Raw genomic sequence first — 16,185 nt, 5'->3', positions numbered from 1 at the left:
TTTATAATTAGTACTTCCCTCGAAAAAGTATGGTACAGTTTAAAAATACATAAAGTAACAAAATGTAGTATGAATTACCAACATTTTGTTGGTAATGATAACTTCTACAGTTTGTCAATGGCAATGAAATTAGTTCGCAACAGGCTTATCACCGACACGTGGCCTTTTTTCCAATACTCACGAACAGGAGTTGTATGGAGTTGCAGTTTTGTGTATTGTTAATTTATACAGTAGCAGCAGTCCACTGCATTCTACTTATGCATGCTGAAATGAATGCTCCCCAGCAGGATGTTAAAAATGCTCATATAGACCACCCCATAAAAATATATTGGTTAGATTCCAGTGGGTAAGACATTGCATGTTACACACTACTGTAGCATTGCCTTAAGTCCACAACACATGTTCAAAATCCACACTTTCCATCTCCCTCCTGACAGATACTGGAGAGCATAGTATGTATATTTCTGGGAATAAAATAGTGTTAACTGAAGCAACAAGATGTTCGATAGATTCTAGTGTAGCACAAAGCAAATAGCTAATCAATAGAATGTGGAGTTGTTATTAAATTGTTCAGACTTTAACCTATATATGACAACTTTTGAGTATAGCAACACTGAATGCTATTCAGTATAACAACAATACACTCAAATAACCATCATTTTCCATGAACTGTGGAAAAAACGTACCACAAACTTCTTAATGGCATTGTGCAATTGATTTTCTGACAGAAGCTCTTTCACAAAATCAGTATTTCCAAAGTCTAAGCAAATAAGGTATACATCAATAATGCATGATTCATCAGTACAAGTAAAATACATACTTTCTGTTTATGGCCCTTTCTTATTGTACCAGTTTTTCATTCTTGAGTGTTACGATATTAGCATTAGTAGAGGCATATGATGCAAGAAAGAAAACTTATGCAGCATCAGCCAAAAAAAAGAAAAAAAACTTCCAGTTATGGTGTCTGGAGACAAAGCACCTCTGAGGTGACCTGATTGAGGTGTATAAAGCCTTGAATGGTTTCAGCATGCTCAATGCTGATGGGATTCTTCCTCTTGCTCAGAATAATTGTCTGAGAGGGCATAAATTCAAATTAAGGAAAGACAGTTGTAGGATAGATGTGTGGAAGTTTGCCTTTAGCCAGCGGGTGATTGATTGCTGGAACAAACTTCCATCTGCCATTGGAGAAGTTGATAGCTTAAACAGATTCATGGCAGAACTAGACAAATATTTGGAGTGAGTGGATGGATGAAATGAGAAGTGTGTGTGGCTGATGCTATATAAGCTGGCTTTCTTGCATCATGTGCCCATCTAATGCTGATGTTTTGCTGGCAAGTATTAGAACCATGCTACGCATGGACCATTTCACTCGTGAGGTCTACGAATAGCTCTTAGGAGACCATGCATTTTTTACCAGACAGAAATGGGATCTTCCAAGATGTTAATGCACTGTGTCATCGGGCTCGTACAATGTACAAGTGGTTTGACGAACACTGTGAAGATATTACCCATCTTGATTGGCCTCCAAATTCACCTGACAGCAATCCAATTGAACACCAGTGGGATTTTAGAATGGGAAGTGAGGGGTATAAGATACAGCCATGATCTATTCCAACACTGTGGTAAGCCTTGCAGGTAGAATGGCTGTAGATCCCTATGGATGTCTTCAGAAATTTAGTGGAGTCAATGCTTAGGTGATAGTGACTGTTATCTGTGCGAACAGATAACAGCTGTGGAATGACCGAAAAAACACACACTTACTTCAACTTACTATTATTGAAAATTGGTTCAGTCTACTTATGTGGATGCAATTGGTAATTAATACACAGCAGTGGTGGCACTGTCGTTTGTAAGAAAAAAGTTGATACAACAGATAACAGTGGCTGTTATCTGTGCCCAACATGGTATTAGCTCATCATCAGCCATTTTCAATCCACTGCAGGATGAAGGCCTTTCCAGTTCCTTCTGTTTTATGCAATGGTCATCCATTTACTACCCACAAACTCATGAATTTCATCCGTCCATCTCCGTTGTCGTCCTCCAGGTTTTCTTCTAGCTCCTCTTGGGTACCATTCTGTTATTTTCTTAGTCCATCTGTCATCACATCTTCGAGCTATGTGTCTTGCCCAAGATCATTATAGTTCATTAGTTTTGATAAGAATGTCCTTTACTTGAGTTTGCTACCTAATCCATGTGTTTCTCTTCTTATCTGACAGTCTGATTCCCAATATAATTCGTTCCATTCTTTGCTGTGTAGTTCTCAGCTTCTCTTCTATTCTTTTAGTGATTGCTCAAGTTTCACTTCCAAAAGTAATGGTGGGGAGTATACATTGGTTCATTATTTTATGTTTCAGAAAAATTGGGATATTGCTCCTCAGTATGTGACTGTATTTACTGATCCATCCAAAATTTATTCTTCTCTTGACTTCCAGCCATTTATCATTATTACAGCTAATGACTTGTCCCAGATGAGTATATGACTCCACCTTTTCAATTACTTCAATCATTATATCCCTTTCTGTGGCATACTTGTTCATCATTACTTTTGTTTTAGCCATATTCATCTTTAGTTCAAAATAATTACTAACTCTACATAACTGATTAAGATTTTCCTCTAATTCTTTGGGACCATTGCCTATGATTACAATGTCATCTGCAAACTGTAAATGATTTAGGTACTCTCCATTCACATTGTCTCCTTTCTGTGACCAGTCTAATCTTCTGGAAGCTTCCTCAAGGGCAGCAGTAAAGAACTTCGAAAATATTGTGTCTCCTTGTCGAACTCCTTTCTTAATTTTAAATTTGCTACTGTCTTTGTCTAGTCTGATAAAGGAGGTAGCCTTCTCATATATTTTCTTCAAAATCATAATATATGGGGTATCAATGCCTTGTCTTTCCAGTGCCCGAAACATTGCCTTATGCTGTATGGAGTCAAATGCCTTTTCATAATCCACAAATGCCAGGCATAACGGTGTTTTATATTCATTTGCTTTCTCTGTTAGCTGTGATATTACGTGAAGGTGATCCATAGTTGAGAATCCTGTCCTAAAGCCAGCTTGCTCTTTCGGTTGATTCTTATCAAGTATTCTTTCTAATCTGTTAGTAATGACCCTTGTGAACAACTTGTAGATGTGAGATAACAAGCTAATTGGTCTATAATATCCAATTTCTGATTTATCTCCTTTCTTATGCCGGTATTAGGTAGTTGGTCATAATTCAGTGATCACTGAGTGTGTGCGTGGACATATATACGCATATATAATTTTTTTTTTCTACTTATTATATAAAATAAACAAAAAAAAAATGCACATACACAACTGAAATTTTGCACATTTAATGATAAATATCTGGAAAAATGGAAGAGACTAATAATTAGTTTTATATTTATATTTTATGTCCATATCATTTTTTGTTATTTTTAGCAGAATTAATAAATTTTGTTTTTTGAAAATAACATGTCAAAATTACACATTTTTAAATTTTTCATTAAAAAAATAAAAAATTACTAAAAGTATTAACTTCCATTAGTAAAAGGCCAAACATTGTTATACATTATTGTTTATCCATTGTTATCCATGTTATCCATATATTGTTATCCATTATTGTTTTCTGTATTTATAAATGATATTGATGATGAGCTTAATGTCCAAGTTTGCAGATGATACAAAGGTTGGCAGGGTTGTCAAGGACACTACTGACACTATGCTGCTGCAACAGGATCTGGAAAGGTTGAGCAGATGGGCTGAGAGGTGGCAAATGAAGTTTAACATTGACAAATGTAAAGTACTACACATGGGAAACAGCAACCCCAGAGTAACGTATCAACTCTGTGGTACTAAACTGACAGTGGTAGAGAATGAAAGGGACTTGGGGGTGGTTGTGCAGGCAGATATGAAGTTCTCTGAGCAGTGCAGACGGGCTGCAAGAGTAGCTCATGGAGTATTGTCAATGATATACAGGAATTTTTCCAGCAGGGATAAGGAGGTAATTATTCCATTGTATAAGGCAATGGTCAGGCCACACCTAGAGTACTGTATACAGGTCTGGAGGCCTCATTTCAAGAAGGATGTAGAGCTGCTGGAACGAGTACAGAGAAGGGCAACAAGATTAGTGAATTGAACAAAGGGGTGCTCTTACGAAGAAAGGCTTAAGTTTTGCAAATTACAGTGTCTGGAGACTAGGCACCAGCGAGGTGATCTGATAGAGGTGTATAAAGCCTTGAATGGTTTAAGCATGCTCAATGCTGATGGGATTCTTCCTCTAGCTCAGAAAAATCACCTGAGAGGGCATAAATTCAAATTGAGGAAAGACAGATGTAGGATAGACGTGCGGAAATTTGCCTTTAGCCAGCGGGTGGTTGGTTGGTGGAACAGACTTCCATCCCTTGTGGTGGAGGTTGATAGCCTAAATAAGTTTAAGGCTGAGCTGGACAGGTATTTTGAATGAACGGAGGGGTGAAGTGGAAGTGGTTTTTTTTGGCTGATGCTGCATAAGGTTGCTTTCTTGCATCAAATGCCTCTACTAATGCTATACTCCAAGCAGAATTCAAAAAACTATTTCCAGCAATAATAAAGAAATTGGCTACTTATCAGGTGACTAATCAAATGTTTTGTTACAAATGATAGTGCCACCACTGTATATTAATTACCAACTGCATCCGCATAAGTAGACTGAACCAATTTTCAATAATAGTAAGTTGAAGTAAGTGTGTGTGTGTTTTTGGTCATTCCTCCTTTGACACAACAGTGAACTGTAGGTCAGTTGCAAAGCCAACATTTCGTTTCATGGAATGTTGGGATGGGATAATGTCACATTTCTGGGCAGGCCAATGAAACTTTTACATGTCCATCTCTTCAGATCAAAGCACTTCTGGCTGTATAGAATGACATGGTTCATAATGAAACAGAAAAGAGCTTTCCTCAAAGTGCTGCCAATTTACAATATTGAAATTCACTGTTCCCAATTTCTTTCCATTCCATTCCATTTATAATCTATATGTATAAAACACTTAGGTATGCTGCCCAAAAATTCCAACTGCTAATTGTTGGCAGCACCCGTTCACACGGTTCACTTTGCATGACCACCATACTGGGCATTCTTTATTAATTTTTGTACTAACGTTTTTCGACTGAAGAAAGTCCATCTATGCCTGAAAGCTATTGATGTATGTTTATTTTAACTTTATTTTATCTGTCTTCAATTTTAATAAACTGTTCTAAGTTTTAAGAAGTGTACAGATGGTGGACAGTGTGTAATAACTTGAGAAAATGTAGAAGAAATGCTAGAGAACATCAAAGGAGAGATCTAATAGGCTAAGAGACCGAAACGAGACTCTGCGACTATGAAGACTGACAGAAAACATTGAAGAAAGAGAAGCAAGATTGGAAATGAGAAGATGTGCAAAAATGCCATAGGACTAATCAAATGGAAGTACCAGATGTGAATAATCAACAAGCTCTATGTTGTCATGAAATAAGGGTGTTTTTTTTTTTTTTTTTTTTTGGCTAATGCTATATAAGCTTGCTTTCTTGCATCATGTGCCTTTGCTAATGCTGATGTACGAAGTAGGGTTCCCCAAGGACCATTGTTGTTTTTGATTTTCATAAATGACATCAATGAAGGGATAGAGGGCGTAATGTCTAAATTTGCAGATGATGTAGATTGGTAGAGTAGTTAATGAGTGCCTCCAAGCAGAGTTTCTTCAGAATGACCCAGATAGACTTCAGAGATGGTCAGAAATATGGCAGCTATGCTTTAATCCAGCAAAGTGTAAATATTGCACCTGGGGAACAGTAACCCCAAAATAACTTATACATTTGGCGGAGTTGAGTATAAGGGACTTGGGTATTACGTTATAGTCAGATATGAAGTTCTCCGAGCATTGTAGACTGGTTTCAAGGAGGGTCCATGGTGTCCTATCAATGATTTATAGAACAATTGCTAGTAGAGATAAGGACATCATAATCCCATTATATAAGGCTATTGTTAGACCCCACTTGGAATACAGTGTTCAAGTTTGGAGACTACACCTAAAGAAGGACATTGTTCTTCTTGAAAGAGTCCAAAGATGGGTGATCGCCTGGTGAGATTGGCAAAAGGGCATCCATGTGAAGAAAGGCTTCGAATATGTGGGTTGCAGAGCTTGGAAACTAGGCACCTTAGAGGAGACTTGATTGAGGTGTTTAAGGCTCTGAAGGCATAAGCAAAATGAATAAGGACAAAATTTTCACAGTTATAAATGATTCTAGAACTAGGGGCCATAATTTCAAGTTATGGGGGGGGGGGAATTGTTTAGTCTGGATTGCAGGAAGTTTTATTTTAGCCAGCAAGTTATAAATTACTGGAATAAGTTACTAATGGGTAGTAGAGGCTGACATTCTGGGGTAATTCAAAGGTCAGCTGGAAAAGAGAGGAGGGAAATACATAGGTTGTCCATTTCCTTTTCTCTTATTAATTTTTATTATTATTTTTTAAATTTTCTTCTTATTATTATTAATTTGTTTTTATTCTTAATATTATTAATTTGTTTTTATTCTTAAAATTATTAATTTGTTTTTATTCTTAATATTTTATTTTATTTATTTTTTGTTATTTTATTTTATTATTATTTATTTATTTTTTTTTTATTTTCTGGCTGGTTAAGCATGAGCCATAGGCTTCCTTGCACGATGTGGCCATTACTAATACTAATGATGGAAAGGTTTCACTCGACCCACTGTCTGAGTCGCATACTCTATTACGAGAGATGCTTACAGGGGATACACATGAAGCAAATAACTACAGAGGACATATACGAGAGTACAACTCAGCAATGGTGTTCACATCAATGGGTGCAGAGATTAAATCACCACCTGGAAATAGTCCTTACTGTTTTAGAATATGTGACCAGGTTTACCATTTGGTCTCATGGCTGTATCCAAACGAGGAACATAAACCAGGATATGGACAACTTTGTTTTCGATTCTGCTGAAGCAACAACAAAACAGCTTGTTTTGTTGTTGCTTCAAAAAAGCTTGAAAAACTATCGAACCAAGGGTATGGCCGAAGTAATGCAACAATTAGATGAGATGGCTAAGAGACGATATAATGCATCTACATCCAAAACAGATGTTGCTACAGTATTTGTTGGAGAAGACAGGGAACCACCTGCAAATAGACATATGCATATATCCCACAGGTGACTGCTGTAGAATTATATCACCACTAAACAAGAATGGTGAAAACCAAAGGATCTAGATTAAACTATTTATACCATAATCAAAAAGATGGCATATATTATTACACTGGGTACATCTAGTGTAAAATAATGGTCCAAGTTCAAACCATGAGAAACAGTTTCCGACAGTAAGAACACCTCTGCCAAACTTCAATGGAAAGACACACTCTACTAAATAATATTCTCTGTGCATCCACCAGACCCAAACATGGCAATGAGATCAGAAAATTTCCATAGTGCAGCTTTCCAATTGTAATGAGTTGTGCACTTGGAAAATCATAGTTATGAATTGCTTATTATGATTTGGTTTATATGCTATAGCTCTTCTATAAAACCCAATGCTATTTAGCTCTGTACATATTATTCTTATACTAATGTCAATTCCTGTGACATCTCTCTCTGAACTTCAAATTGACAGGTATTTAATGAGGATCTACATATGTCAATCTTTTGAACACCTTCCACTTCCACCAATTTCTGTGGTCAATTCTACCCAAACATTTCCCAGTTGTATGGCTGCCAACTTATGACTTTCATCAAGGTGTAATTGGCAGTATTCATAAAGTTTCTGGACCAAAACAGGCAAAAAACAGTTTTTTTTTTTTTCAGAAAAGGCCGTTTATTATTATTTTGGCTAAGGTAAAGAAAGCCAACACAAGAACGACGAGAAACATCGGGTAACTTACGCAGAAAATTAGTTTCCCGACCCCGGACTCTAGCACTGCTCGCTCCGTAAACAGACGGTAGGTGTTATCGGTCTGGAGCCGAAATCGAGAAGGATATATTGATTGACAGGTAGGCCTGGCAAACGATGAAATGATTGGTAGTGGGCACGACAGACGACAAGCTACTGTGTAGTCATTGGTTGGCATTATAATGTGTATTTATGAGTCAAGAACGGTAAACAGGTAATAGTAGCAATGAATCTTTTAAAGATGGAAGAAATTTGTAAGGAAAATAAAACATTGGTTGATTTTTTGATAAACTAAATTAATAAAAGTTTCATTCTGTTCATTTTTATGTTCATTATGTTTTTTTCTCATTATTAAAAGCAGATTTTTGGAGTTCATGAGTGTTTTTACTATACTGTTGATTTAGGTTTGATTACGAAAAAAGGAAAGGTTTCTTTAGTTTTCATTATATTTTGTAACCTGACCTTAAAAATAAAAGTACAGTAATAAAAAATTAATAGTTTGTTAATAAATAATTTATGTGCTAGTCCACCCATGATTCTAAAGAAAAAATATTAGGTTACCCCTCCATTTTGGGAGGGGTTCAAGCACCCATGGGATTCAAGTGGAGGCAACTTGAATTAGGGCATATTATTGAACAAGAAAATAAAAATACATTCATAAAAAATTTATTTTTTTTTATGAATGTATTTCTAAATATGACTGTGATTCTAAAGAAAAAAGGTTAGGTTACCTCCTCCACTTTGGGAGGGGGTCAAGCTCCCATGGTATTCAAGTGGAGGTAACTTGACCTTTTTTCACCATTATAGAAAGCATTCATTAGGGCAAGTTACCATGAGTGCTACTAAAGTGATACTAAAACGATGTTATAGTGTGTTGTGTTCGGGCACCAATCAGCACATAGTTTGCCACGCCTACCTGTCAATCAATATATCGTTGTAGACTTTGCTTCAGACCGATAACACCTACTGTCTGTTTACCGAGTGAGCAGTGTTAGTGCCGTATCAGGAAACTAATTTTCCTTGTAAGTTATTCGACGTTTCTCATCGTTCTCATGTTGGCTTTCTTTACCTTCGCCATTATTTTTTATTTATTTATTTTTTTGTGGCATTTTTGCCCGACCTTGGTACCAGTACCCACACAGGTACTGGTACCAATTGCATGGGTGGTTGGTTATGTCCAGTTAATATTATTGTTCTTACTGTTGATTGATGGACTCTCTTACTATCCTGCAGATGTTCAGGATCAACTTTTTGGAGGTCCTTGTAAGTGTTCTATGGTAGGCCTATTGCTGCTGGGTTCTTCACGGAGGCGCTTTTGCACTATGCTGGTGGTTGATGCACAGGGATAGTGATGGCATTACTTGTTCAATATTGACTTGGCGCATTATAGCCTTAAATGCTAAGGTGCCATAAAATCCTAAAACAAACAAACAAAACTTGTTCCATGTGCTACATTTCTTTGACTTCCTGTGTTAGATCTGTGTACTTCCTGATCTTTTCCTTATAAGTTATCTGGAGGCTGCTGGTTTTGGGGAATGCTATGTCAGTCAGGTTGGTAGCCATTTCCTTCTTGTCAATAGGGTTACGTCTGGTCTGTTGTGTGGGATTGTCTTGTCCATTATTATGGCACAGCCCCAGTATAGTTTGTGAGTAGAGGTCTCTAGTATGGCCTGAGGTTTGTACTTGTAATATGGTACACTTTCTTTGATCAACTAGTATTTTTGCACTAGCTTCTGATGTATTATCCTGGCAAACTGGTTGTCTTAAGAGTGTACTTCATCTGGGTGATCACCCTACATCCCACGGCCCTGTGCTGGATTGTTTCTGGGGCCAGATAACATCATAGACATGTGTCATCTGTCATTCCAGGGTCCTTGGTGATGTAGTTCCTGGCATTGATTACTTGTATGGTGAGCATGAATCCTTTGGTCTCAGGGAAGAGTCTTCTGTTCGTGAGCCAACCCATCTTATCTGTGTACCTTTGGTGGAGGTCATTGTAGTGTCTGCCATGGAGTGTCCTCTTTGTCCATTTTCTATCTTTATTTCTTTTGTCTGTATGAGTGTTGTGCTCATGTTGAGGTTGAGTTTTTTGTGCAATTTGTCCATCTTTCTTATGACTTGGTAGATTACTGCTGTAGTTTCCTTGAAGTAATCCCACAGGTTCTTAATTTCCTTCTCTTGTTCGATGAAATAAGTCAATTCCCTCCTTCCTTCATTGTGCACTATGGTTAGTCTGTCGATGACCGACTTTGGGTAATGTTTGTGACTCGTGATTATCGTTATCCTGGTAGATCTCATAATCTCCTCAAGCCCGATGTTTGTCCAATCTGTGATCCCAAAGGAGTATGTTAGTACTGGAACTGCATAAGTGTTTATGGCTGTGACCATGTTCCTGCCATTCATCTTGATTTTAGCAGGATTCTCAGTGTCTGGTGGTATTTCCTAGTCAGGCAGGCCTTGATTTCCTTGTGATGAGCTTACATCACCAGATATTTGTAGGTCTCTCCCTCTGTCATGACTTTGATCTTTTCACCATTCTTCAGCTGGTAGTTTTGACTGACAGTGTTTACATTCAGTCTGCCAACAATCCTTCTGCTGCTTGGCCATAATGTTCTGGCTCTCCGAGTGGTCTGATATCTTCTTAGTTTTGCAGCTGTTCAGGATCTTGTACATTGTTGGGAGACAGGTGGTCAGTTTGTACTTTGCCAGGTTTGTGGTATGTTAGTCCTTAGCTTTCAGATAGGCAGTATCTTGAGTCAGAAACTCTGGGATTGTGTCAGGATGCCTTATCTGGGTGAACTTCTCTGCTATATGCTTGTGTGTACAGCTGAATTTCTTGTACCAGTAATTATCTATTCCTGGGGTTCTCCAGCTGTGGGACTTTCTGATTGACCCACACTGGGAGGAAGAAGAAAACAGACAAATATCATGTTATCTGTTTTCTTCTGGGCCCTCTCTCTCTACAACGGCGAAGCCACTTGCTCAGTGCCAGGTGTTTCTCCTTGAGGATGTCAAGGTATGCTTCAACCCTCTGATTATAAATCTCATGTTTGCTGTAGCTGTTGTCTTTGGATGGTCTTCACTTTTTCTGATCAGCTTCTTACTTCTGTTACCTCATTGGTATTGGTTGAGTTGGCTTATCATCACTCTTATCTCCTCTATCTTCTGCTGTAGCCTTCTTTCCCAGGCTGGTGGTTCCTTGTCTTTGCATTTTGTGTTATATTGGTCTCTGGTCTCCCTTCCATTCATCCTGATGGCTGCTACAACAGCAGCACAGTAAATAGCTGTGTAGATGGTGTCTAGTGTACTTTATTGTTGAGATAATCATATTATTTGCATATTGGGGTGGTCTGTGACTTGCCGCAGGATTCCGTTGATTCTCTGCTTTGGTATGGTGTTGGTGTCTGTGAGATCCAATCCTGCTCCAGGTTGTTGTTCTTGTACTTGCTATCCCTCCTCCAGCCCTGGTTCTGTTTGTTCTGCATTCATTGTTTGTAGTTGGTCGTCATATCCTGCCTGATTTTTTTCCAAGACTGCAGGAGCTATCAGGTTCTTCTTGATGATGGACCGTCTCTGTTCTGCTATTCACTGTACAGTAACTTAAACAGTTTGAAATTGCTCCAACCATTTCATGTGTAGTTTTGTCCTGTACATTGTCGTGTCTGTCTCTAGCTTTGTTACTTTGTTACTGTCTATGCAAGATGAAGTTATTCATTTTTATGCTCCACTTCATGCCTTGGCGTCTTCTCTCCTGGGTGGTCACTAGCACAGGAAGCACTTCCTGTTGGTTGGGCTGGATGGTCTTGCCCTTCAGTTGTGGTAGTCATATGGAAGATAACGCCACTATCTCCACTGCATCTGAGGGGCTCACATCTGGTGAGTTTGGGCTTGGCACACCCAGGATCCTGAGCTGGATATCATCATCCTTCTCTTTCTTGGTGATTCCCTTCTACTTTTCTCTCTCTCTCTCTCTCTCTCTCTCTCTCTTTCTCTATCTCTCTCTCTATCTCTCTCTCAGGGTAACTCAGGAATTTTTTTTGTTTTTTTGGCTAGTGCAGCATAAGTCTCAGGCTTCCTTGCACCATATAGCTAATAATAATAATAATCTGCAGGAGACTGTCTCCAACTTTTAAAACCAATCCCTCTGTCCAAGGCCTGAACACAATTAACTTTATCCTGAGCTTTGCTCGATGCAGTATGTTCACTATTTCTACTTTACATCTTCATCCAACTATGGAGGAGGAGGACCTGTTTAGCTTTGACATCCAGTGGTGGGTGGTTGTTATGGCAGTGACACCAGATGGCACCACTCTCTGCCTCAGCTGTAACTATCACCTTGTGGGAGGTCTGTCCAGTGAAGTCACTTTTGCTGCCCCCTTCTGCGATTCCCCCAACCCTGTGGTGGGAATCTGACCCGGGTCCATGATATTGGTGGTTCAGTGTCATAACCACTGGACTTCAATAATAAGTTATTATTATCTTTCTATTCATTAAAATAGCATTAGCATTAGTAGAGGCATATGATGCAAGAAAGCAAGCTTATTCAACATCAGCCAAAAAAAAAAAAAAAAAACCCACTCCCATTTCACCCCTCCGTTCGTTCGAAATACCTGTCCAGTTGAGCCTTAAATTTGTTTAGGCTATCAACTACAACAAGTGATGGAAGTCGGTTCCACCAACCAACCACCCGCTGGCCAAAGGCAAATTTCCGCACATCTATCCAACATCCGTCCTTCCTCAATTTGAATTTATGCCCTCTGAGGTGATTATTCTGAGCAAGATGAAGAATCCCATTGGCATTGAGCATGCTCAAACCATTCAAAGCCTTATACACCTCTATCAGATCACCTCGCCGGTGCCTAGTCTCCAGACTCTGTAATTTGCAAAACTTAAGCCTTTCTTCGTAAGAGCAACCCTTTGTTCCATTCACTAATCTTGTTGCCCTTCTCTGTACCCGTTCCAGCAGCTCTACATCCTTCTTGAAATGAGGCCTCCAGACCTGTATACAGTACTCAAGATGTGGCCTAACCATTGCGTTATACAAGGGAATAATCACCTCCTTATCCCTGCTAGAAAAATTCCTGTATATCATTGACAAGACACCATGAGCTACTCTTGCAGCTCGTCTACACTGCTCAGAGAACTTCATATCTGCCTGCACAATTACCCCCAGGTCCTTTTCATTCTCCACCACTGTCAGTGTAGTACCGCAGAGTTGATACGTTGCTCTGGGGTTACTATTTCCCATATGTAGTACTTTACATTTGTCAATGTTAAACTTCATTTGCCACCTCTCAGCCCATCTGTTCAACCTTTCCAGATCCTGTTGCAGCAGCATAGCATCAGTAGTGTCCTTAACAACCCTGCCAACCTTTGTATCATCTGCAAACTTGGACATTAAACTTGATATCCCATCATCAATATCATTCATAAACACCGAAAACAACCAACGGACCCAACACTGAACCCTGAGGAACTCCACTAATAACATTAGTCCACGTTGAGCAGTGTCCATTGATTACCACTCTCTGTCTTCTGCCACTCAACCATCCCCTTATCCATAGCAGCAATTTGCCTCCAATGCCACACTGCTCCAATTTGTGCAGCAGTCTTCCATGTGCAACAGTATACAGGAAAGCCTTTCTAAGATCCAAATATATAATATCAAAGTTATTCCCTGCATCCAGTTCTTTTGTGACTACATCATAGTATCCAATCAAATTGGTCAGGCAAGACCTGCCCTTAACAAAACCATGCTGCGTCTGAGCTATAACTGAATTCTTGTCTAGATGATCCTGCAGTGCTTCTTTAACCAGTGCCTCCATTAACTTACATGGAACAGAAGTTAAACTAACAGGTCTATAATTACTTGTCAGCCTTTGATCCTCCTTTGTGAATTGGGGTTACATTTGCACATCTCCAGTCTATGGGTACCTCCCCTGAGTCCAAAGAAGCTCTCATAATTATGCCTAGGGGTTTGCTTACTTCCTTTGCTGCCTCCTTTAATATAACTGGATAGATCCCATCCACCCCAGGTGCCTTTTTTATCCTCAACAATCTCTCCTCCACTTTCCTCTCAGTTATTACAAAATCATCCAGCTCACTGCCAATGTTTACTTTACCTACATCATTCTCCTTCCTGAATAACTCCTCATGCATGAATGTAGATGCAAAATACTCGTTTAGATTGTTAGCCACCTGAGCAGGATCCTCAACTGTTGAACCATCAATATCCAGTGGACCAATCTGATTCATCCCTTTCCTTCTCGAGTTTAAATATGTAAAGAACTCTTTTCTGTTTTTCTTTGCATCCTTTGCCAAGGATTTTTCGTAGTCTGCCTTTGCCTGCCTAATCTCCTTTGTGACTTGGTTACAGACCAACTTATATCTATCATAGGCTTCCATGTCACCCATTAATTTGTATGTATTCCATGCATTTTTCTTCTCTGCCACATGCCTCATTAGTTCATCTGACAACCATTTAGGCCTAAACCTTGAACAATATTTCTTAGTTGGTATGTAAAGCCTGGTAGCCTCCAAGATTAGTTCCTTGAATGCTTCCCATTTTGAGTTCGCTGTTGGTAACATAATCAGTTGGTCCCACTGTATAGAATTTAAATACTGTCTCAGACCATCATAGTCGCCTTTACGAAAACAAAAACCCTTCCCTTTACCTCTGATGGTAGTTACCTCCTTGAGTAAATCCCACTTCAACACACTGTGATCACTGCCACCTAGGGGTTCATTTATCTGCAGATTCTTAATGCATGAAGAATCACTACTGATAATCAGATCAAGAGTATTGCTCCCTCTTTTTGCCTCACGAACATGCTGATGTAGAAAACAATCATCCAATAAATCCACAAAAGCCTTGCTAGTGTGCGAGTGACCAACCCACAAATTCCAGTCAATATCTGGGAAATTAAAATCCCCCATTATAAGACTCTCTGATTTACTGGCCTACTCTATTTCCCTGTACAATATCTTATTATACTCATCAGAGTCATTAGGCCTATAGCACACTCCTACTCTCAATTTTGATTTCCCTATGCTTATGTCACACCAAACTGACTCGTCACTGCCCTGTCCATCGATGTCGACTGGCTTCACTTCCTTGGACCTTATGTGTTTCTTAATTAATAGCATAACCCCTCCTCCCCTCCTGTCCTGTCTATCCTTTCTATACACATTGTATTCCCCAAATTCCAGTTCCGCATTACTTATATCTGTGTGACACCACGTCTCTGATATCCCAACAATATCTGCCTTTGATGTTTTGAGCAATACCTCAAATTCATCAAATTTATTTACCAAACTCCTAGCATTGGTGTACACGCAGGTATACATGCACCTGTTTCTATTCTTAGCTACCCTAACACAACCCATGTGTTTACTTGTACCGCAATGACTCCCAGCAGTCTCTGAAATATCCTGCATCTTGTTTTTCAGGCTTCTGTTCATTTCAATAGAAGCAGTGCAAGAATCACTTCCACCTCTGCCAGTGGCTACTGTTAATCTATTAGTCCTTGTATCCCCCCCAACTAGCAGTTTTCCGACCCACCTAACACTGCCTCGACAGCATCAGCAAAAATTCTTGCACCCTTTCTATTTAAGTGTATCCCATCCCTGTAGAAGCAATCTCTCCTGTTAACAAGTACAGTCCAGGCTGAAAAAAATTCTACCCCTTGAGCCTTGCACAATCCCTCCAGGGCCGAATTGATCGACAAGGCTCTCATCATATACTCCCTCCTATCGTGTCTGGGCAGAATTGCAGACACTTTCAAATTCAACCCTAATTCACGGCTTTTTTTCAACAGTGACCTGTACTTGCTAAGTAATTCCGCCGGTCTCCTACTCTTAATATCATTAGTGCCAACGTGTACAACTATATCACCTTTTGTGCCCTTAAAAGATGATATCCGCTCTACAACGTCATCAACCTTTGCCCCTGGCAGACATACCCTGGTCCTATTCCACCTATCCTTTTTACAAAGCATGTTCCCCGTTTCCCTGACAATAGAGTCACCAAAAACTACTAGTTCCTGTGGGACCAGCGCATTCTGCCTAGGGGGCTGCCTCTGTGTTGCCTGATGACCAAGTGCAAGCTCTGGCGTTGATGTGGGCAGCTGAGAGCTTGATGGGCCCCTCAGTTTATTTCCTTCGAGGGCATCCACCCTGTCCTTCAAGCTCTCATAAAGGCCCATAACAACGCTGAGTTGTCGCCTGATTTCCTTGCACTCCTTACATCGTGCACACACAAAGACATCCCCCTTGG

Source organism: Mastigoproctus giganteus, chromosome 6 (genome assembly GCF_048544385.1).
Source record: "Mastigoproctus giganteus isolate SK-2022 chromosome 6, ASM4854438v1, whole genome shotgun sequence".
Lineage (NCBI taxonomy): Eukaryota > Metazoa > Arthropoda > Arachnida > Uropygi > Thelyphonidae > Mastigoproctus > Mastigoproctus giganteus.
The sequence above is the reverse complement of the archived record's forward strand: the minus strand, read 5'-3'. Positions refer to the sequence as shown.